Source organism: Hylobates moloch, unplaced genomic scaffold, assembly GCF_009828535.3.
Source record: "Hylobates moloch isolate HMO894 unplaced genomic scaffold, HMol_V3 SCAFFOLD_9, whole genome shotgun sequence".
Classification (NCBI taxonomy): Eukaryota; Metazoa; Chordata; class Mammalia; order Primates; family Hylobatidae; genus Hylobates; species Hylobates moloch.
Window position 1 is genome coordinate 27,052,840 of NW_026652284.1, and position 24,164 is coordinate 27,077,003.

Sequence of the window (24,164 nt, forward strand, 5' to 3'; positions counted from 1 at the left end):
ATGAACAATTCAAGTACTACTAGTAAAAATAATCCCCATCCCATTGTATGAATGGTAATTCCCATCCCATTATAGCCTGTTTGATTTATCATTTGTGTTTACAAGTCTAAAATAACTGTGATTTTTTATCCTGCCGTGGGCAAGATGGCAAGCACTACTCTTCACATAGTTTTGGTACCAGCATCAGTTTTCATTCAATAGTACTGTTCAGAACACTTTGTTGGTGGGCCCAGCTTTTCAAAGCCCTCTTCAATCTCTTGCCACCCTCCACAACGGACACAGGGCTTCAGGCCAGCTGTGTCCCTAATCCGCCTACGTCCCAGATTTGGGTATGGTTTCCCCGCCCCTCCCCCCTTTCTTCCAATCTCATCTCTACCAGGTCATCTGAGGCCTCATCTACACTCCCGGGCCTTCCCACTGGTCACCACCTAATTTCACCATCTAATTTCACCCTCTTATGTGCAGCTGGTGTTTGCTTTTGCTTGGGCTCAGTTTGCAGTGGGGAAGGATTAAGACCCTTTCACGCTGTCTTTTTTTTCTTTTTCTCTTTTGCTTAGTGCCCTTGACTGCTCCAGGGGCTAACAGGCAGCTCAGCTAGTGGGGCCTGTATTCCCTAGGAAGGAACAGGAGGGGTAGGGGGTGGGGAGGTAATGGTAGGCTCAGCTGGCAGGCGAGATAGAGATGGCCCTTAGGGACCCCATCCTGGGGCTTGGAGCATAGCACAGCTGCCACCCAGATGTGAGCATGGAGCAGAGCTGTTTCTGCCTTGGAAATTAGCCTCAGAGACGGTGCTTGGGACCTTTACCCTTGGTACCTGATGGCAGTCTCTGCAGGGTGAGCTGGGACTGGGTATCTGGTTTGCAGAAGTCTGAGAGGGCAGATGGGCCCCGGAGTAAAGGTAGTTTTTCTGCCTTCATATTAGCCATTACTTATACTCCCACATCCTCCCATGTGATAGGCCTGGCAACACTCAGAGATTGGGCACTTAGCCTAACAAGTGAAGATGTGTGTCTAAAATAACAAAAATTCCTCATGTGTGGATAGTACTTTATAGTTTACAAAGCCCTTTCATCTCCAGGCTAAGAATTAAAAGCCAGCACTGGAATTCAGGTCTTTCAGATTCTAAAGCCTGAGCCAATGGATTTTAGTGTGTTATTGCATGGCACTCTGAATTTCAGAGTAGTTCATACCTGCCTTGTGTCTAGCCTTTTTCTGTTGGCCTGAGACCTCTACTTATTTTCAGGGTAATGATTATTAAATGCTACATATTCTTTGCATCCAATTAGATGTGCCATTGGCTAGCACTTCATGGCATAGAGAATACTGGGCTTTCATGAATCTGAATTTGCTGGATAACTTGGTGGTGGTGGAGATGGTAAACCACTGGTAATTGGTCTTCTACACTCATCCTTCAAGGTACCAGATTTTCCTGTCTGATTGGTGAAGGAAGCCTGAGGCACAGAGGTGTTAGGACTAGAACTCTGAATAAAAAGCCCAGCTGAACCTGAGGACTTGAGGCAGGAGACCAGAGTATTTAAGAACAGGTGCGGCCGGGCGTGGTGGCTCATGCCTGTAATCCCAGCTACTCACGAGGCTGAGGCAGGAGATCGCTTGAACCTGGGAGGCAGAGGTTGTGGTGTGGTGAGCCGAGATCGTGCTATTGCACTCCAGCCTGGGCAAAAAGAGCGAAACTCCTTCTAAAAAAAAACAGGTGCTTCACCCCTAGTACACAGAATGACCCTGGCCAAGTCACCTGACCTCACTAAGACTCAGTTTCCTTATATATGAAGTGAGGATGTTCATTAACTCATTCAACAAATATTTATTGAGTGTATACTGTTCGGGGAGATGAATACAGATACAGTCCCTGCCTTCCTGAGCTTGCAGTCTAGTGGGTCTAGATTACAGCAATTTATTTAAGAGGCACAATAAATAATAAATATATAGTAGAAAGTCAAGTAGGGTAAGTGCTATGAAGCAAATTAAAGCAGGATAAGGGTGTTTGAGTGGAGGCTGTTTTAGATGGTGTAGTCAGGTGGTTTTCAAGGGGTTTTATGTTTCAAATAGACAATTTACATAATGTGCTCAGCTCAGTGCTGACAATTGCATGCTTAACAAATATATTATTATATTTGCCAGTTCCACACCTCTCAGTCCACATTTTAGTCTCTCAATAGCAATAATTAACACACATAGATCTTACTATGAGCTAGGCACTGCTCTAAGCCCTTTACATATTTTAACTCATTTAATTCTTTTTTTCTTTTTTTTTTTTTTTTGAGATGGAGTCTTGCTCTTGTCACCCAACCTGGAGTTCAATGGCACGATCTTGGCTCTCTGCAACCTCCGCCTCCTGGGTTCAAGTGATTCTCCTGCCTCAACCTCCGAGAATAACTGAGATTACAGGCGCCTGCCACCAGGCCCAGCTAAGTTTTGTATTTTTAGTAGAGATGGGGTTTCACCATTTGGCCAGGCTGATCTCGAACTCCTGACCTCAGGTGATCCGCCTGCCTCAGCCTCCCAAAGTTCTGGGATTACAGGCATGAGCCACCATGCCTGGCCTAATTCTTACAGTAACTCTGAGGTGGGAACTATTATTATCTTTCTCCTTCTCCCAACCCTCGTTTTTGTTTTTAGAGATGGAGTCTTGCTCTGTTGCCCAAGCTGGAGTGGAATGGCATGATCCTAGCTCACTGTGGCCTTGAACTCCTGTGCTTGAGCAATCCTCCCACCTCAGCCTCCCACTATAGGTGGGAGTCCCAGCTACTTGGACATATTATCCCCTTTTATGGTGTTGAAAAATGAGGCATGGCCGGGCACGGTGGCTCAAGCCTGTAATCCTAGCACTTTGGGAGGCCGAGAAGGACGGATCACGAGGTCAGGAGATCGAGACTAATACGGTGAAACCCCATCTCTACTAAAAATACAAAAACAAAATTAGCCAGGCGTGGTGGCGGGCACCTGTAGTCCCAGCTGCTCGGGAGGCTGGGACTGGAGAATGGCGTGAACCCGGGAGGCGGAGCTCACAAGGAGCGAGATTGCGCCACTGCACTCCAGCCTGGGAGACAGAGCAAGACTCCATCTCAAAAAAGAAAAAAATAAAAGAAATGAAACCCTGTCTCTACTAAAAATATAAAAATTAGCTGGGTGTGGTGGTACACGTCTGTAGTCTCAGCTACTCGGGAGGCTGAGGCAGGAGAATCGCTTGAACCCGGGAGGCAGAGGTTGCAGTGAGCCGAGATTGCGGCACCGCATTCCAGCCTGGTGACAGGGCGAGACTCCGTCTCAAATAAATAAATAAATAAATAAATAAATAAATAAATATGAAAATCAAACCATTAGGAAGGGCTGGAGACTAAGAATTGAACCAAGGCAATCTTTCCAGAGGCTGTGCTGGGATTGTGAAGGGGCTGTGATTAGATATCAGGAATTTAGCTGGAGCCTACAGACTCTGCTGTCAGATTGCCTGGCTTTTCCTCGTTAGTATAGAGGTGAGTATCCCCACCTGTCAGATTGCCTGGCTTCTTATCCTGTCAGTTCTAAGTCTCTCTGCTTCAGTTTCCTCGTCTCTAAAATAGAACACCAGATCCTATCTTACCTTCTAGGTATCATGCTTAAAACAAAAGCCTTCTTTCTGCACTGTGGGTCCGAAGCCTGTTCACAGACCAGCCTAGCAGGGAGTAGGAAGGGTCAAGGGGTCTCTGACACTTCTGGAAGGACATAAAGACACACTGAGCAATTGTCAGAACAACCCTCAGTTCATTTGGAGACCAGACCTCGGAAGCTAGGTCTTTATAATTTTGAGATTGCCAGGGGGGAATTAGGAGATCCTTCAATGCAGAAGACAGGCTCAGTCTTGGCGTGGTCTCAAGACTTAGCTTCCATTTCAGGCCTTACACAGCTGGCAGGAGAGGTAAAGTCTCATCGAATGTCAGGGTTGGAAGGGCGCCTAGAGACAGTCAAACTAGTGGATGGGGAAACTGAGGCACAGAGCAGCTGAGTGACTTACCCGAGGTCACTAAGTGTTTAGGGGGAGTCAGTTGGGGTAGCCTGGCTACAACCTCTGCGCGAGTTACTTCCCTGAGGCTTCCAAATCTCGGCCCCTTACTTGGAAGGAGGAAAGGACCTCACCGTCCAGGGCTCTAGCTGCCTCATGCCCCATGTGGGTGCTGCGGGATCCCGGAACACCCCGGCTCCAGACCGGGTTCGATTTGCGCGTGCGCACACGCGGCCAGCCCCTTGCCTTTTCCTCTCTCTTTTTCCTTCCCCTCTCCTCTCGTTACCGGCCTAGGGGAGGGGGGGAAACAAGGGGAGCCAGAAGTTGGCCTCAGCCAATGGGCGAACGTGCCGCGGGCCCGGCCCCCTCCTTCCCGCCGGCGCGGCCCAATAGAAATTTACTACAATGTTGTGGCGCACTGAGGGGGCGGGGCGCGGGCGGGCGGGCTGCGGGCCGGGCTGGCCTCGCCTCGCAGAGGGAAGGCGGGAGGGCGCGCGCCGGGGCAGCTCGCCTGCTCTCTCGCTCGCTCGCTCCCTCCCTCCGCAGGTGGGTTTAGTCAGTCAGCCAGCAGCAGCCGGCGGGCCCGCGAGCCGCAGAGGGCCCGAGCCTGGGACGCCGGCGCCTCCTCCTGCCATTGTTCGTCGGGCTGCAGCAGTGGCGGGCGCAGGAGCCCGGCCCCGGAGCCACCGGTGAGGCGAGGCGGCGGCGGCGGCGGCGCGGGAGCCGGGGCGGGGGGCGTGGAGCTGTCCCCGTGGGGACGGTCCTGGCGGCCGCGGCGGCGCCGCAGCCTCTTTGTCTGCAATCTCCGACAGGCCCCGGGCCGGGGCGCGGGCTCTCCCGCGGAGGGGCCTCGTGCACACGCCGGCGAGCCCGCCGGGACGCGGCCCGAGGAGCGAGGGGCGGGCCGGAGCCGCTGAGGAAAGGGGAAGGGGTTGCGTCGCGGAAGCATTGGAAAGTTAGGCTCGAGATGTATTTTTGACGAGGGAAAATCGGTCCCCTCGGGTGCGTCAGTCACGGTGCGGTGCGCGGGAGCCTCGGGAAGAAACCGAATGCGGAGAACCGCAGGTTTCAGACGGCGAAGGTGTCGCGTGCAGCCGCGGAGCGATTTCTTCCTGGCGGGGGAGCGGGGCTGTCTGCGGAAGTCAGGCGGGGTCAGGGCCGCAGGGAGCCCCGCTTAGACTTCGCAGGCCTTCCCGCCACCGACGCCTGCATCGTTGAAAAACACGTTCCGCCTTAGTCTTCTCGGTTCCCAGCGAGCAGAGGGTTAAATCTGTTCTCTCAGCGTCGTGACCTCCTTTTTCAGTTCGCGCATCTGTCGGCTTGGAAATCTTCCCCCGGGCTCGCTGGGCTGCTGTACCTGTGGGGAGGCCGGGTCTGGGCTCGCCCTCCGAGATTGACCAGCAGGCCATTATTCTTGGGGAGGTTTTGCCGAAACGGGGTCATGCTCCCCAAGAACAGGCATTCTCTTGGGAGAAAGTGATCTCACGTGAAACAGATTGCTGATGGTCTGTTTTCTGGCCACATGATAGCGACTGTCATCCTGTACCCTGTACCCTGCCATAAATGACTAGTCTGTGGAGACTTGTTTTTTGGCATGTAGTTGCTCATCAGGAGATAGTTTTTTCTTCTTCCTTTTTTTTTTTTTTCAGATTTGTTTTTTTTTTTTGTAGTCTGGGTGATTTCACAGCTGCTATTTTGTTCCCTTCTGTTTTTAGGGAAAATTGCAAGAAATGGTTGTGTCTTGTGTCTTGGATATTATTATAGTGGATTTGTACTCTCTTGAGGATGTACTATAGTCAGTGCTGTTGCTCATGGTTGTTTTCTGTATTCTCAGTCCTGGCAAAAATTTTAGTTGGTTCGATCCCTTTAATCAAAAGCGGGATATATCGCCTGTATGTTTCTTCTCGTCCCAATTTTGTTAATGTAGCACTAACCCCTACTTTTTATGGAAACTTGATGGACTCTTCATTTTCCTTTTCTGTAAATTGAAAGTGTAATCAGTTCTTCGCCAGTTGTAAAATTTTTGCTTTGGGGTGTTATTAATATAATCCATGTAGCGTACATGCTATCTGGCGTACAGTAATAATATAATCCATGTAGCGTACATGCTATCTGGCGTACAGTAAGCACTCAATAAACGGCAGATTCAAAAATAGATATAATAACTGAACACCAGATTGCCTTAGAATCAAAGTAGTTAATTCAGTGTGCTTTCTATAAGAAGCTTATAATTAAGGTAAAGATAGATATTATTCATACACCTGGGGAAACAAGTACAGTATATCTTTGGCACTATTAAAAGTGAACTCGGTCGGGCACGGTGGCTCACGCCTGTAATCCCAGCACTTTGGGAGGCCAAGGCGGGTGGATCACTTGAGGTCAGGAGTTCGAGACTAGCCTGGCCAGCATGGTGAAACACCATCTGTACTAAAAATGCAAAAAAGTAGCTGGATATGGTAGCATGTGCCTGTAATCCCACCTACTCAGTAGGCGGAGGCAGGAGAATCGCTTGAACCTGGGAGGCGGAGGTTGCAGTGAGCCGAGATTGCACCACTGCACTTCAGCCTGGGCAACAGAACAAAACTGTCTCAAAAAAAGGTGAACTCATTGTTGAACATAAGTTCAGAGTGCCAGCCTTCTGATTCCTCTGTCTTCTACCAACAAAACTGTACATTTTTCCTTGTATGTTTGAATTCAGGCTTAGAAATAAATGTTTTTAATCTGTAGGTTTTACCAAAATTCTTCGAACAATTTTTTTTTTAAAGAGTCTCATTCTGTCACCCAGGCTGGAGTGCAGTGGCATGATCACGGCTCACTGCAGCTTTAAACTCCTGGGCTCAAGTGATCCTCCTGCCTCAGCCTCCCTAGTAGGTGGGACTACAGGCGTGTGCCCCCATGCTTGGCTAATGTCTTTTTGTTTTTTGTAGAGACAGTCTCACTATATTGCCTAGGGTGGCCTTGAATTCCTGGACTCAAGGCATCCTCCTCCTTGGGCCTCCCAAAGTGCTGGGATTGCAGATGTGAGCCACCTCACCTGGCCTCTCTCAACATTTATTAAGTGTTTTATACCAAATATCTTGTAAGTTCTTATGCAATATGGCTACAATCTACCTTTCCACCTTTATTCTCCTTATTCTTTGTATTGTGCAACCAAATAGAACTACTCTGTAATAACCCTTGCTTTGCCATCTCTCTCTCTCTGTCTCTCTCTCTCGTGTGTGTGTGTGTGTGTGTGTGTGTGTGTGTGTATATTTATTTATTTATTTATTTTGAGATGGAGTCTTACTCCGTCACACAGGCTGGAGTGCAGTGGCGTGATCTCAGCTCACTGCAACCTCCACCTCCTGGGTTTAAGCAATTCTCCTGGCTCAGACTCCCAAGTAGCTGGGATTACAGGCGCTTGCCATCATGCCCACCTAACTTTTGTATTTTTAGTAGAGACGGGGTTTCACCATGTTGGCCGGGCTGGTCTTGAACTCCTGACCTCAAGTGATCCACCCGCCTCGGCCTTCCAAAGTGCTAGGATTACAGGCATGAGCCACCGTGCCTGGCCCTATATACATATGTTTTTAGAGACAGGGGTCTTACCTTGTTGCCCAAGCTGGAGGGCAGTGGCATGCTCCTGGCTCACTGCCTCCTTGAACTCCTGGGTTCAAGTGATTCTCCCACCTGAGCCTCCTGAGCAGCTAGGACTACAGACGTGCACCACCATGCTCAGCTTTTTTTTTCGTTTTTTAAACACGGGGTCCTGCTATGTTGCCCAGGCTGGTCTCAAACTGCTGGTCTCAAACTCCTGAGCTCAAATGATTGTCTCACCTCTGCTTCCGAAAGCGCTGGGATTACAGACATGAGCCACTGTGCCCAGCTTAGTCTGTATTACAGACATGAGCCACCATGCCTGGTGTGTAATTTTTGGTGTGAATGATAGGGTTTGCTTACATTTTTTTTTTTTAATGTAGTAATCCAATTTCATATTGCTAATCTGATTTCATAACTTTAGAATATCAGTGGCCATCAGAGGCTGAGTTTGGTTCTGAAATCAAGAGGAGCATACATGTAGACCACAGTCTGTTTCCTTGTTATCTAAGAGGCAGGACAGCATAAGTGTTGCCAGTGTATTTTTGTTTTTCTTGTCTTTTCTGTCTCAGCCTCCTGAGTAGCTGGGACTACAGGCGTGCACCACCACGCCCAGCTAAATTTTTGTATTTTTAGTAGAGACGAGGTTTCACCATGTTGGCCAGGATGGTCTCCATCTCTTGACCTTGTGATCTGCCCACGTCTGCCTCCCAAAGTGCTGGGATTACAGGCATGAACCACCACACCCAGCCAATGGCCTGTATTTTTCTGAGTTTCATCAAGTTTGTGTTAGGTTAAATGCATATTCAGATGTGGATTCATTGCTACCTCTAAATTTGAATTTTTTCTTTAATTACTTGAACATGGAATCACTTTATTTTGTTTGTGAGCGAAACAACAATAATTCCAATAACTTTTCTTATGAATAACTTTGTTTTTTTCCTCTAAAGCCCCCAAAGACGGCCTCTGAATTAATCAGTTATGGGCCTTATGTATGTAAAGGATCCAAAATTATTGAAAAGTAATTGCTAGCTAGGTGCAGTGGTTTATGCTTGTAATCCCAGCACTTTGGGAGGCCGAGGCCCGTGGATCACTTGAGCCTTTGAGTTTGAGACCACTGCATTCCAGCCTGGGCAACAGAGTGAAATTCTGTCTCAAAGAGAAAAAAGAAAAAGTAATTGCTTGATTGCATTTATCATAGCATTCAGTTAGAGGAGAGGAGAGGCAGATGCCAAATGTATGTTATTTTTTGTTGTTCATTTAAGTTTCTTGGTATGTCACTGGTGGCTTTTACTGTGTGTCCTTTTTAAGAGTGGGTTCATGATGTGTTTAGTAAAATACAATATAACATACTCTGGAGTGCACACTGGATTAGATTAGTATTTTGATTTACTCTGCTGCTATTTAATGAATACATAGAAAGATAAAGAAAAATGCTGTAGCAGTGAGGAGTATTCAGAACTTGGAGGTGTTAGAAAGGAGAACTTTGATATTTTATACTGAGTGCTGATCTCATTTAGAACTACCCACCTTACTGACACTTTGCTTCAAATATTGGTTTTGGGAAAATCCGATTATGATGAATGTCTGTTTATACTTACTTTGCTGATTTTTTATTTAAATTGGATTGTATCCACTTAAAATATTTGAAAATAAATTGGCTAGCTCTTTGAACTTTGGAGAACAGCAGCCAGTATAATTCAAGGAGTAGCTTGAAGAGACTTTAATATCCCCTACCCTCTAACTTCATCAGCTTCCCACTAAGTCACCCTAAGTAAACATGCAATCTGGGTAGGAACTGGGAGCTTGATACCCAAATATTCTGTCTCTCCTTCCAGTCAAATTGCTATCCTTAAAAGTCCTTTCTTTCTTTCTTTCTTTCTTTTTGAGGCAAGATCTTGCTCTGTTGCCTAGGCTGGAATGCAGTGGCATGATCTCTGCTCACTGCAACCTCTGCCTCCCGGGTTCAAACGATTCTTCCACCTCAGCCTCCCGAGTAGCTGGGACTACACCATGCACTAGCATGTCTGGCTAATTTTTGTATTCTTTGGTAGAGACGGGGTTTCACCATGTTGGCCAGGCCAGTCTTGAACTCCTGATCTCAAGTGATCCATCTGCCTCGGCCTCCCAGAGTGCTGGGATTACAGGCATGAGCCGCAGCATCCAGCCCAAAAGTCCTTTCTATATAGAAATTCCAGAGACATTCTGGCATCATGCTTTTAAATTATTTATTGTTTTATTATTTTTATTATTTTATTATTGCAATTAAGAGCAGTTCTCTTTTTTGCAAGTTATCTCTTATCTCCAAGTTAAATCTATGTGGATTAAACTGTGATTGTTTATTGAATTGCTGCTCTCGCTCTTCCATAGCTGATGACTCTTTGAGTCAGTTCCACCCAATTAATCTAGGCCCTCAACTCTCAGGGTGATCTCTACTTGTAGAGATTAATATTGTTTCTAAGCTATGTGGAGTAGAGCTTGGGTAAGGTTAAAGAAATTTTGGCAGGGTGGGTAGGAAGGGGCAAGATTATCTGTATGATGGAATGGATAAGAAATATGACTGTGAGTTTATATTGATAAATTAGATTGGAAGAAGCAATAGATGTTCTATTAAGATTATTTTCTATTATCTAATTCTATATTCAATATGTATCTATAATTCTATTCTGTTATCTAATATCTATTAATAGAGACAGGAACACCTCCATTTTTTTTTGGAAATAGGTGGAAATAATCAAATAAGATTGGATGTAATCTATACTCCTGTAGTTAAATGTTATTTGTAGATGCAACCTGATTCCATCCTCCACAAAAGTCACCCTAATGCAGATCAGCTTTTGGTAGGCCCTCTGTATGTTTGAATCATAGCACTGGACACAACATAGACTGAGGTTTTGGTACCTTCTACATTAATATTCACTCAGAAAACTTTTGCCCATGCATTATATTTGTTATAATATCTGCATTAAACCATAAAAAAGTTACGATAAAAAAGTTTTGAGTGAGAAACTCCCAGTGATTTAACTGTATTAAAGCATAGTATTTTATTTATTTATTTATTTATTTATTTATTTATTTATTTATTTATTTATTTATTGAGACAGGGTCTTACTCCCGTCACCCAGGCTGGAGTGCAGTGGTGCGATCATGGCTCACTACAGCCTCAACTTCCCAGGCTCAGGTGATCTTCCCACCTCAGCCTCCTGAGTAGCTGGAGCTACAGGCTCCACACCTGGCTGATTTTTTATATTTTTAGAGACTGGGTTTTGCCACCTTGACCAGGCTGGTCTTGAATTCCTAGGCTCAAGAAATCTGCCTGCCTGACCTCCCAAAGTGCTGGGATTACAGGTGTGAGCCATGGCACCCAGCCTATTTTAATTTTTAAAAATTTATATGGGGGTCTCTCGATGTTGCTGAGGTTGGTGTTGAACCCCTGGGCTCAAGTGATCCTCCTGTCTCAGCCACCTAAATAGCTGGGACTATAGGTGTGTGCCATCACATCTAGCTAATAGAGTTGTTTTGAATTGGTTAAATTTAAGCCTGTAACTCATAAGTGTAATAGAAATGTGTATTTTTGGTGATTTACGAATACATAGTATTAGGCCAAGGTTTAGTTGTGATTGATATACAGCTATTAGTACTTACCTATATTCTTAAGTAATCCTATTAAAATCATTTTAACACAATGGGGTCTTAATGGCATATCTTTAAACATATCTCGTAAAGAAATGCTGCTTTAACTTAGATGCCAAGCACGTATTTTAATTTACCAATTAGAAGTTCTATATGTATTCAAGTGAAGAGTGTTTCACCTTAATAATACATTTCATACAGATTGTTGAAATTCATCCCATTTTGCCTTCCCTCCCCAGTTTTTGGCCATATGGACACAGGCAGGACTCTCAGGAGTGCCAAGGATTTAAGCCCTCAAATTTTACCTGCCTGCCATTTCAGCATGCAATAGGGACACATGGAAGGCAGCTTAAAGTAAAGGCTTTAAAAACATTTTTTTGCTACCACCCACTTGCTATTTCTTGCCCTTTTCTCTTTTTTTAATGATTCAGAGGATCGACACTGTTGCCAGCTTACTACCTGCAGTCTTTCCAGTCTTGATGGTATTATGTAATTATATAAACCTTTTGCATGGTGTCATAGGATATTGTATATTTGTCTTCCTACACATGTGTCTTTAGAGTAATTTCTTTCCATCTGGTGTTGAAAATGAGCTCTTTGTGAGGTTATTTTTAAATCTTCAAGCTTTCTGGCATCCTCAACACTTGAAATAACACAATTGCTTTTGGAGGCAAGAAAATCCACATAGTATATTTTGTGGTTTTTCCAGTGAAAATGTAAATAGTATTTTATTTGTAAAATTATATATATATATATATTTTTTTTTTTTTTTTCTTTTTTTTTTTGAGACGGAGTCTGTCTCTGTCACCCAGGCTGGAGTGCAATGGCATGATCTTGGCTCACTGCAACGTCTGCCTCCCAGGTTGAAGCGATTCTCCTGCCTCAGCCTCCCAAGTAGCTGGGATTACAGGCACGTGCCACCACGCCTGGCTAATTTTTGTATTTTTAATAGACACGCAGTTTCACCGTGTTGGTCATACTGGTCTCGAACTCCTGACCTCGTGGTCCGCCCGCCTTGGCCTCCCAAAGCTCTTGGATTACAGGTGTGAGCCACTGCACCTGGCCTATACAATTATATTTTATATTTAGATAGTCTACAGATAATTGTGTTAGATTGGAAATAGTTGTTGCCAAGTAAATAAAGGAGAGCTACTTAAGGGAAAGGAGACCAAGAATAAGAAGCCTGGTAGAGGAAAGAGGTTTTAAAGATATCTTCTTTGAAGATTTATTGTTATCTTTTTATCCTCTGTCTCATTCTGTTGCCCAGGCTGGTGTGCAGTGGGACAATCATGGCTCACTTTAACCTTGAACTCCCAGGCACAAGCAGTCCTCCCACCTCAGCCTCCTGAGTAGCTGGGACTATAGGTGCATGCCACCGTGCTCCGCCAGTTTTAAAAATTTTTCTTAGAGACAGGATTTTTTTGTTTGTTTTTTTGAGATGGAGTCTCACTCTGTTGCTCAGGTTGGAGTGCAGTGATGCGATCTCGGCTCACTGCAACCTCTGCCTCCTGGGTTCAAGCAATTCTTCTGCCTCAACCTCCCAAGTACCTGGGACTATAGGTGTGTGCCACCATGCCCGGCTAATTTTTGTATTTTTTAGTAGAGTTGGGGTTTTACCATATTGGCCAGGCTGGCCTCAAACTCCTGACCTCATGATCCACCTGCCTCGGCCTCCGAAAGTGCTGGAATTACGGGCGTGAGCCACTGTGCCCAGGCTGAGACGATCTTATGACGTTGCCCAGCCTGGTCTCAAGAGATCCTCCTGACTTGGCCTCCCAAAGTGTTGGGATTATAGGTGTGAGCCAACACACTCAGCCATGATGCACTGTTTGATTCTGATAATCAGGTATGTGTCATTAGCCTTAAACCTCTTTCTTTTTTTTTTTTTTTTTTTTGAGATGGAGTCTCACTCTGTCACCCAGGCTGGAGTGCAGTGATGGGATCTCGGCTCAATGCAATCTCCACCTCCCGGATTCAAGTGATTCTCCTGCCTCAGCCTCCCAAGTAGCTGGGATTACAGGCATGTGCCACCAAACCTGGCTAATTTTTGTATTTTAGTACAGATGGGGTTTCACTATGTTGGCCAGGCTGGTCTCGAACTCCTGACCTCAGGTGATCTACCCGCCTCGGCCTCTCAAAGTGCTGGGATTAGAGGTGTGAGCCACTGCACTTGGCAATCTTTTTATTTCTTAACAGTAGATTGATATATCCTCTAGCTTACTAAGTAACCTTTGAATTTTTATTATTTCTTTAATTGTAGTATAAAAAGCTGATCTTTTATTAAGTGCCGTTCTATCTCCTAAAGATGATGCCTATACTGATTAAATAGTAAAGGTCAGTGTCATCTACTTAGCAAGATTTACCCAGTAAGTCTTTTTTTCTCCAGATGCTATTTTTGTTTACTTATCCTTGCTAGTTGTGTTATCTCTGATATGACCATTAATGGACACTGGTTAACAAGAAATGTTCAATATTTCATGTATTCTCTTTGGTGTTTTGTAAGATGGAAAAGACTAGCATTGGGTTGAATAATTGCATAATCATAGAATCATATTTAAATAAATATACTAAAGAATATATAACTAAAGGGCCGAGTTTTTTTGTTTTTAAATTTTTATTATACATACTGTGGTAGGCAGCCTTTATTATGGCCCGCAATTATCCCTGCCTCCTGGTATGCATACCCTTAGTGTAATTTCCTCCCCTTGAGTGGGGGCTATTGACTAGAATACGGCAAAAGTGATGGGATGTCACTTCTAAGATTAGGTTATAAAATACTGTGGCTATTGACTAGAATACAGCAAAAGTGATGGGATGTCACTTCTAAGATCAGGTTATAAAATACTGTGGCTTCTCTCTTGGGATTCTGGCTTTCTCCCTCTCCCTGGGACCACTAGCTACGATATCCTGAGAACACCCAGGCAGCCTGTAGAGATGTCCGTGTGGTAAAAAACGAGGTCTGTCAGTAAACTTGGATGCAGATCTTCGGTGTGAGTGATCTTGGAAGCAGATTCTCCAGGCAGAGTTGAGCCTTGAGATGAATGCAAATGCAGTAGACAGCTTTACTACAACTTCATGAAAGCCCCTGGCTGGGTGGGTGGCTCATGCCTGTAATCCCAGCACTTTGGGAGGCCGAGGTGGATGGATCACCTGAGGTCAGGAATTCGATACCCGCCTTGCCAACATGGCGAAACCCCGTCTCTACTAAAAATACAAAAATTAGCTGTGTGTGGTGGTGCGCACCTGTAGTCCCAACTGCTTGGGAGGTTGAGGCAGGATAATCGCTTGATCCTGAGAGGTGGAGGTTGTAGTGAGCTGAGATCGCGTCACTGCACTCTGGCTCTGGGTGACAGAGCGAGACTACATCTCAAAAAAAAAAAAAAAAAAAGACCCCCGAGCCAGTCACCTAGCTAAGTCATGCCTGGATTCTTCATCCACAGAAACTGTGCAGTAATAAATGTTTGCTGTTTTAAGCCACCATGTTTTGGGGGGTAATTTACTGTGTAGTAATAGATAACTAAAACATCTACCACTTATTCATGTAATTATATACAAGGCACTATCATAAGTACATTGGGACATAGCAGTGAATAAAATAGAGGTATCTATTCTTGTGCAGCTTATTTCTTTTTCTGGGACAGGGTCTTGCTCTGTTGCCCAGGCTGGAGTGCAGTAATGCGGTCACAGCTCACTGCAGCCTCAACCTCCTGGGCTCAAGCAGTCCTCCCACCTCAGCCTCCTGAGGAGTTGAGACTACAGGCACACACCACTATGCCTGGCTAATTTTTTCTTTTTTTGAGATAGAGTCTCGCTCTGTCACCCAGGCTGGAGCGCAGTAGCGCGGTCTCGGCTTACTGCAACCTCCGTCTCCCAGGTTCAAGCGATTCTCCTGCCTCAGCCTCCTGAGTAGCTGGTACTACAAGCGCCCACCACCATGCCTGGCTAATTTTTGTATTTTTAGTAGAGGTGGGGTTTCACCATATTGGCCAGGCTGGTCCCGAACTCCTGACCTTGTGATCCACCCGCCTCAGCCTCTCAAAGTGCTGGGATTACAGGCATGAGCCACCGCGCCTGGCCATTCTGGCTAATTTTTAAATGAAAGTTTTTGTAGGGATGGGGTCTCCATATGTTGCCCATTCTGGTCTTGAACTCCTGGGCTCAAGTAGTCTCTTGCCTTGGCCTCCCAAAGTGCTGGGATTATAGATATGAGCCACCACACCCAGCCTGGAGCTTACATTTTAGTGGTAGGGGATAAATAATAAATTTATAAATCGGGGATAGAACATAAGACATCAGATTTTAGTGAGGATCAGGGAAAGTAGAATGGGAGACAGTGAGGCAGGTGGGGTGTACATTTTAGATAAGGGTGATATTTCATATAAGGTGACATTGGAGCAGAGTCTAAATGGAGTAAGACAGTGAGCTGTGCAGGTATCTGGGGAAGAGCATCCCAGGCAGAAGGAACAAAATGCCCAAAAGTTAAGCGGGTTTGGTGTGTATGAGAAACATTGATCCAGCATGTTGGGTCAAAATGATCTAGGGAAAAGTAGTAGGAGTTTAATTGAGAGAGGTCATAGGTAGAAGGAGCAAATCATTGTAGTGCCTTATTGCCTGTGTTAATGACTTTGCATTTTATTTGGAGACAGGAGTTCTTGGGAGGATTTTGAGCAGAGGAATGACATGATCCTTCATTTAATACACATTAAGTGAGCAGGACTCTGTTTATATATGTGATCACAAAAATATAAAAGATGGGGCTCATGCCTGTAATCCCAGCATTTTGGGAGGCCTATGTAGGAGGATTGTTTGAGCCCAGGAGTTTGAGACTAGCCTGGGCAACATAGAGAGACCCTCGTCTCAAAAAAAAAAAAATTATAGGCCAGATGCAGTGGCTCACGCCTGTAATCCCAGCACTTTGGGAGGCCGAGGCAGGTGGATCACCTGAGGTCAGAAGTTCGAGGCCAGCCTGGCCAAACATGGTGAAATCCCATCTCTACTAAAAAAAAAAAAAAAAAAAATACAAAAATTACAATTCAAGTTGAGATTTGGGTGGGGCTACAGAGCCAAACCATATCACTTCACTTCTAATCATTCTGTAATATAGGTATGATACAAATGCATATCTTTTAAGGTTATTTTGATGATTAAATGGCTTAGAACAGTGCCCAGCACCAGATAAATGTTATCCATTATTATTTTTGCATTTAATCTTCACCACAGCTCTTTGGAGTAGGTATTTACCAGGCCAAAAGTTAAGTAACTTGTCCAAAGTTACACAACTAGCAAGCAAAAATTCGCTTCAAAGCCAGTATTTTTTTACTACTATACCTTTACTTATGTCCATGAGTGGGTGGGGAAGGAGATATTTGGATCTTCTTCTGTCAAAGCCAATGATTTCTTACTAATTGTGATCTTGTGAAAGTACTTTTCTTCTGTAGAATGAGCATAATACTCACGTTGCAGAGAATCTATAGAATAACTAATAAAAACAAACCTTGTAGTGTGCCTGTCAGAGGTACTCAATAAGTGTTAGTTCCTATTTCCCTTTGATAAAATCTGAGCTCCTGGAGATGGGAGAGAATAATCTTTCAATGAGAATAATTTTTACCTCTGACTTATGCATTTTTTCTACTTAAATTGGATATCTGTCTAATGCTTATTATATATAAACATGTGTAATATAGCTGCACCTGGTTTTGTCTAGTGTTGATCTTTGGATTCGATCCAGACTTACACTGTAACATTTTTATGCCTGAGTGTGAGTATTCTAAAGACCCATTTCACAGCAAGTCTGGCTTCGGAGCTTTATTTCCGGTTGGGTAGAACACAGTCATGTGGTTGATGTCTCCATTGTTGCTTTTATCTTTTGCAGCAGATGTGAAAGTAAACATACAAGGTTGAAAAACAGGAAGGGGTTTGAGTTGGAAGGGTGTTTTTGAAAGGGGAACTTGTACACAAGTGACCTGCAATCTGAAGTGTAGCTTTTAACAGTTACAGAAAGATATACCTTATTGTCTTAAAGTAAATAAAATAGCAAGTGATTTTGCAGTTTAATGAATTCATGAATTTACATATATTTTTGCTTTTATATATTTTGGAGAAGCGCATATTGTGTTCCTCTTTTTGATTGAAACAGAGAACTGAAGAATTCACCCCAATTCTGGGTTCTTTTTACCTGTGAAAAAAAATTTTCAATAAGGAAGCATGGAGTTTTTTGTTGTTCGTGTTGGATATCTGTTCTAGTATCATTATATTTTACTTCCTCAAAAGCCAAAGCATAAGACCGCATTTTTCTACTTGGCTCTATGGTCTTTGTTCCTAAGGAAGGGAATTAACACATACTGAATGCTAGCTATGTATCAGATACTACTCTCCATATATGCTAATTAATTTAAATATTTCTGTCTTTTACATCCAATCTACAATGAGTTTTTATTGCTTTGATGAAATCCCTCCCTCCCCCTTCTTTCCTCTCATCTCTCCCTTTCTCCTTCTCCTCTTAAGTGATTCTCTGGCTGAACAATTTTCTATTAATAGTATATTTGGGAGGCAGTATGATGTAACAGCCAGTAAGGATATGGGATGTGGAGTCAGACCTGGATTTACAGTAAGGTTTTGTTTTTGATAGGGAAAAACTGCTTTCTATCTCAATAAATAAAAGCCAGGGTCCCACAGAGCTGGCTTTAGAAGGAGATTCTGCGCATGGGGGTGGAGTAATTGGAGCTCACAGCAAGGACTTTTGTTCCTAAAGATTCACTTTCCCCTGGGGAATCCCTTGCTGACCTCAGAGGTGCTGCTTTCTTTTAATTTTCTGCCCCAGAGGAGAGTCTTCTCTTAATACCCCTGCAGAACACAGCTGAGACCAGGCTGTAACATCTGGTATGTTACTAAAGGCTCAGAGATGAAAAAGGGAAATAAGTACAGAGTTACTAGTATGCTTCTGTAATATCTGGCTCACAAGATAAAACACACACCTTGGTAATTTGTGGGATTCTGTTGGGATACCTCCCTTACTTGACCCACAACACATACGTTTGCTAGTGGCAGAAGCCATCTTTACTTCTGCTACTTGGGAGTGCCTCCAGCGTATCCAGATTTCTCCAAATACAGAGGAGAAGGTCCAGAGGGAAAAAAAAAAATTCTTTATCTTAACCAGCCTGTGGTTATATCTGATACAGGCCTCACTTCTTTCATGTGATCAACACCAGGTCTATATAACCCTTAGGGGAGACCACAGTTACCCACGGAATATCTAATTACCATTCACAGAAGAGAAACACAAACAGTACAGGGGTGTTGGGGTACAGGTAGGGAGGCCTTCCTTTTACCGTTTACCACAGATCATATAATCTCTGATTATAGCTCCACAACTTGGAACAAAATAGCTCTCAGTAAATATTCCCTTCCGGTTCTTCTAATCCCAATGCCATTTGATACCTGAGAAAACTACTGTTTAGTTTGTTGCAGTTTTATTTCTGAGAGTTTTGTTTGAGGAGATCTAGTACTTAATCAGGTCCAAAGTTAGGTTGAGGAAAGTGGTGATAAAGGTAGGTTGGTGTGATCAAGATAGAACACCTGGTGCCTAGAGCAGGCTGAGTTTAAATGTTAAAGGGGGTGTCCTTTGTAACATATAACATTAATTATTGGAAGAACTAGGTTACTGATTCAAGGTCCTTGGGTTTGTTTCTAAGGAACAGTGCAATACAGTCAAAGATCTTTGGAATCATAAATGTGGTTTAGAATCCTGGTTGTGGTACTGACTGCTGTGTGTCTGTCTTTATGCAAGTTACACATTCTCCCTGCTTCTCAGTTTCTTCATCTGTTAAATTTGTATAACATTTAACATGATATACCTCCCTTTTAGAACTGCCGAAATGATCAGAAATAATATGTAATATGCTTAACATAGTACCTGTCACATAATGTGCTCTTAATGAATGGGAACTAATTATTATTTTAAATGATGTTCCTTTATAATCTAACTGGTACTTGACTTATACATGCTGTGACCTTGGCCTTCTTTTTTTATTTAATTTTTACTTTTTTTTTTTTTTGAGACAGTCTCGCTCTGTCGCCCAGGCTGGAATGCAGTGGCACGATCTCGGCTCACTGCAAGCTCCGCCTCCCGGGTTCACGCCATTCTCCTGCCTCAGCCTCCTGAGTAGCTGGGACTACAGGCGCCTGCCACCATGCCTGGCTAATTTTTTGTGGTTTTTTTTTTTTTTTTTTTTAGTAGAGACGGGGTTTCACCGTGTTAGCCAGGATGGTCTCGATCTCCTGACCTTGTGATCCGCTCGTCTCGGCCTCCCAAAGTGCTGGGATTACAGGCGTGAGCCACCATGCCCGGCTAATTTTTACTATTTTTTTTTTGAGGCGGAGTTTCACTCTTGTTGCCCAGGCTGGAGTGCAGTGACGCGATCTCGGCTCACCGCAATCTCTACCTCCCGGGTTGAAGCGATTCTCCTGCCTCAGCCTGCCGAGTAGCTGGAATTAGAGGCATGCACCACCACTCCCGCCTAATTTTGTATTTTTAGTAGAGATGGGGTTTATCCATGTTGGTCAGGCGGCTAGTCTCGAACTCCTGACCTCAGATGATCTGCCCGCCTTGGCCTCCCAAAGTGCTGGGATTATAGGCGTGAGCCACTGCGCCTGGCACTGGGCCTTCTTTTTTTTTAAAAAAAAGACTTTATTGAGATATAATTAATATATCATATGATTTATCCGTTTAAAGTATACGATTTAATGTTTTTTAGTGTGTTTATGGGGTTGTGCAGCCATCATCTCAATCTAATTTTTGAACATTTTCATCCCCCTGAAAAGAAACTTCATTAGCAGTCATTCCCCATTCCCCACCTTGCAATCCGAGTCGTAGGTAAGCACTAACTACTTTATGTCTCTCTAGATTTACCTATTCTAGACATTTCATATAAAGGGAATTATACAATATGTTGCTTCTTTTTTTTTTTTTTTTTTTTTTTTTTAAGAAACAGAGTCTTACTCTGTTGCCCAGGCTGGAGTGCAGTGGCACCAACATAACTCACTGCAGACTTGAATTCCTGGGCTCAAGTGATCCTACTGCCTCAGCCTTCTGAGTAGTTGGAATTACAGACACACACCACCACGCCAGCTAATTAAAAAAAAATTTTTTTTTTATAGAAACAGGGTCTTGTCATGTTGCCCAGGCTGGTCTTGAACTCTTGGGCTCTAGACATTGTCCTTCTTCAGCCTTCCAAAGTGCTGGGATTACAGGCGTGAACCACTACATCTGGCCCTGAACTCTGTGTGTGTGTGTGTGTGTGTGTGTGTGTGTGTGTGTGTGTGTTTTGAGACTGAGTCTGTGTGTGTGTGTGTGTGTGTGTGTGTGTGTGTGTGTGTTTTGAGACTGAGTCTCTCTCTGTTGCCCGGGCTGGAGTGCAGTGGCACGATCTCAGCTCACTGCAACCTCCGCCTCTCAGGTTTAAGCGATCCTCCTGCCTCAGACCCCATAGTAGATGGGATTACAGGCACACACCACCATGCCTGGCTAATTTTTGTATTTTTAGTAGAGACGGGGTTTCACTATGTTGGCCAGGCTGGTCTCGAACTCCTGACCTCAGGTGATCCGCCCGCCACAGCCTCCCAAAGTGCTGAGATTACAGGCGTGAGCCACCACACCTGGCCCATTTCATCACCTTTTTTACCTGTAATTTTTCTCTGGCTGAATATGCTTTTAAGAAATAAAAGTTCTCAATAAAAATCCTGTGGTATATTGTACCTTGTAATGAATAATACCCAAGATCCATGATGGGAGGGGAGATTTTTAAACATAGCTTAAATACATGATACTGAAAGTATGAGGCAGACTAAATTATTCCATCAGTATTCAGAATACTTAACAACAGAGACTTTTTAGGAAAAAAATACAAAATTATGAATACAAAACTAGGGATGAAAACAAATACTTATCTAGAATGAGAAAACCACAAGTTACATATTTTAAAAAGCTGAAAAATAGGCTGAGCATACTGGCTCGTGCTTGTAATCCCAGCACTTTGGGAGGCTGACATAGGAGGATAGCTTGAGCCCAGGAGTTTGATACCAGCCAGGGCAACATATGATACCCCACCTCTACAAAAAATTTAAAAATCAATGGGACTTGGTGGCATGCACCTGTGGTCCCAGCTACTCAGGAGGCTGAGGTGGGAGGGTCACTTGAGCCTGGGAGGCTAAGGTGGGAGGGTCACTTGAGCCTAGGAAGCTGAGGTGGTTCTAGCCTTGGTGACAGAGTAAGACTCTGTCATTAAAAAAAAAAAAAAAAAAAGGCTGAAAAATAGCACAAATATCACAATATCACAAAATTTAGAAAAATAGCGTAACATTTTAATTAACTGATATGGTATCATAGTTCACTTTTTCTGTATTTTTGTCTTCATACTCCTCTAAAGAGTTTTATATTATGACGTTGTAATTTTTTTTTTTTTTTTTTTTGGAGACAAAGTTTCACTCTGTCGCCCAGGCTGGAGTGCAGTGGTGCTATCTCAGCTGACTGCAACCTCCGCCTCCCGGGTTCAAGCGATTCTCCTGCCTCAGCCTCCCGAGTAGCTGGGATTACAGGTGCCCGCCACCATGTCTGGCTGATTTTTTTTTTGTATTGTTGGTAGAGACAGGGTTTCACTGTGTTAGCCAGGATGGTCTCGATCTCCTGCCCCCATGATCTACCTGCCTCGGCCTCCCAAAGTGCTGGGATTACAGGCATGAGCCACCGTGCTTGACCAATGACTTTGTAATATTTTCAATAGAGACAGCACAAAGATAATTCAGTCTTCCTTTTAGCTTGGTGGCCTTGGCAGGGACCAGTACAAATGAGGGCCCTGAGCTTAAGCTTATTTTAACAGTAAATCTACTTCTGCATAGTAAGTAATCTTAAGAGATGAACCAAGAGGTTGTAATATGCCTAGTCTATATTTTAAGCATTTATTGCAATTATTTGGTTATTATAAGTTGCTTCATATGAATCATTTTCTTGGATTTAATGTTCAACTAGAAACTTCTAGTGCTTTTTTTTTTTTTGAAACGGAGTCTTGCTCTGTTGCCCAGGCTGGAGTGCAGTGGCACTATCTCGGCTCACTGCAACCTCCGTCTCCCAAATTCAAGTGATTCTCCTGCCTCAGCCTCCTGAGTAGCAGGTATTAGAGGTGGGTGCCACCACACCTGGCTAATTTTTGTATTTTTAGTAAAGATGGAGTTTCGCCATGTTGGCCAGGCTGATCTCGAACTCTTGACCTCAGATGATCCACCCTCCTTGGCCAAAGTGCTGGGATTACAGGCATGAGCCATCGTGCCTGGCCTGTATATTTTTATCTTTTCTTCCAGGAGCCAAAGCTGCTTCTTTGCCTTCTTTTTTTTTTTTTTTTTTACACTTCCTACCTCCTTTAAAAAAAAGCAGATATCTTTTTTTCCCAAATAATTCATGTTATTGTTAGTGTGGAGATGAAAAACAGGCCAAATTAGTTATGTATTTTCAGTCTAAGATCTTTCTCCTCTGTTAAGTTTCAGACTAAATATTCTCTTTTTGTCAGGCTCTCAGTACATTTTCTCTTCCATGTCAACTCTGATTCTCTTCATCTCTTCTTTTGGTAGTGAGAATCAAGTAGAATATTAAAAGACCATGTGCTCTGCAAATCACTTAGAAGCAAACTTGCCCCATGATAATATGGCCTCGGCATCTGTCATTAATATTATTCGTTGTTTTATTTTTGGGGTAGCTTTCTGGAGGTCAGGGGTTTACAAGTAGGACAGAGAAATATGAGTAGTTAGTGATAGAAGAACTAAAGCTTTTTTCCAAGATATTCTTGTTTTACAAAGAAACGTATAGACATTTTGTTAGATTTTTGAATACCTCAGTTGACAATTTAAATGTTGAGAGCCCAATACTGTTAGTATTGTGAATATATTTGAGTTGAATATATTTGGTATATTTAGTTTGTATATTTAATTTTTTTTAAAGTTTTGTCTTTATTTTTTTCTTTAACATTTGAGCTTGAATCAATAAAGGGCAGCAACAGAAAAGCATTTTGGATCAAACCTATTTGCCGTGATCACTATATTTTGATGATAGATGGCAACATTTGTCTTCGAGTCTGTCTTGTTCTGCTCAAACAGCAGAAAAGATAGGAAGAGAGAAATAAGTAAGATTTATTGCACTTTGCTTAATATTCTTACAGCAATAACACACCTTAGCTGGTGGTATTTTCCTTTTATGAATCATAAAGTGAGACTGGGAGAGATAACTTGTCTAAGGTCATGAAGCTAGTAACGGAGGGTGCTAAGACTTAATGTTTAGCTGACTTCAAAGCTGACGTGCAGCACCGTGATTAGATTTGGAACTCTCTTGTATTGTGGTTAGGGTAGTGGTAAACTTTCATCCTATTCAGATTTTCACAAGTCATAATTTATTGTCTAGGATGACCAGGATTCAATCTAGGCTACCACATTGCATTTAGTGGTTATGTCTTCCTTAGTCTCCTCCAATCTGTGATAGTATCTCCTTGCATTTCATAGCATTGATGCATTCAAAGAGTATCGGCCAGGTGTTTTATATTATGTCAGTCGGGGTTTGTCTGATTTTTTTCCACATTAGATAGTAGATTTTTGGGAAGAATAAAGAGGTGATGTGTCCTCAGTATGTCATGTTGGGCAAAGCAAGACCTAGTCTAAAAAAACCACACACACGGTTTTAGATTTACAGATTTATTGTGAAGATAGTACAGAGTCCCTATATACCCCACACTGCAGTTTCCTCTATTATTATATATTAGTATCGTGGATTTTTAACATTAGTAAACCAATATTGATACATTATTATTAACCAAAGTTCCCATTTTGTTCAGATTTCGGTCTTTTTTCTGTTCCTGAATACCACCCAGGACACCACGTTGTATCTAGTACTCATTTCTCCATACGGTTTTCTTGGTTGTGA

At 43.4% G+C, this 24,164-nt stretch overlaps 1 protein-coding gene across 4 annotated transcripts in view; it reads left to right on the forward strand.

Moving 5' to 3' along the window:
- EPB41 (erythrocyte membrane protein band 4.1) overlaps positions 1-24,164 on the forward strand; it is a 227,662-nt gene that overhangs the window by 29,153 nt on the left and 174,345 nt on the right. Inside the window, exon 1 of one of the 4 annotated variants that reach the window (XM_032759533.2) lies at positions 4,463-4,686. The exons of the other annotated variants lie outside the window; for them this stretch is intronic. The gene's annotated coding sequence lies outside the window, so the exon portion shown is untranslated. Of the gene's footprint in view, positions 1-4,462; positions 4,687-24,164 lie in introns of those variants that run through there. 4 annotated transcript variants of the gene reach the window in all.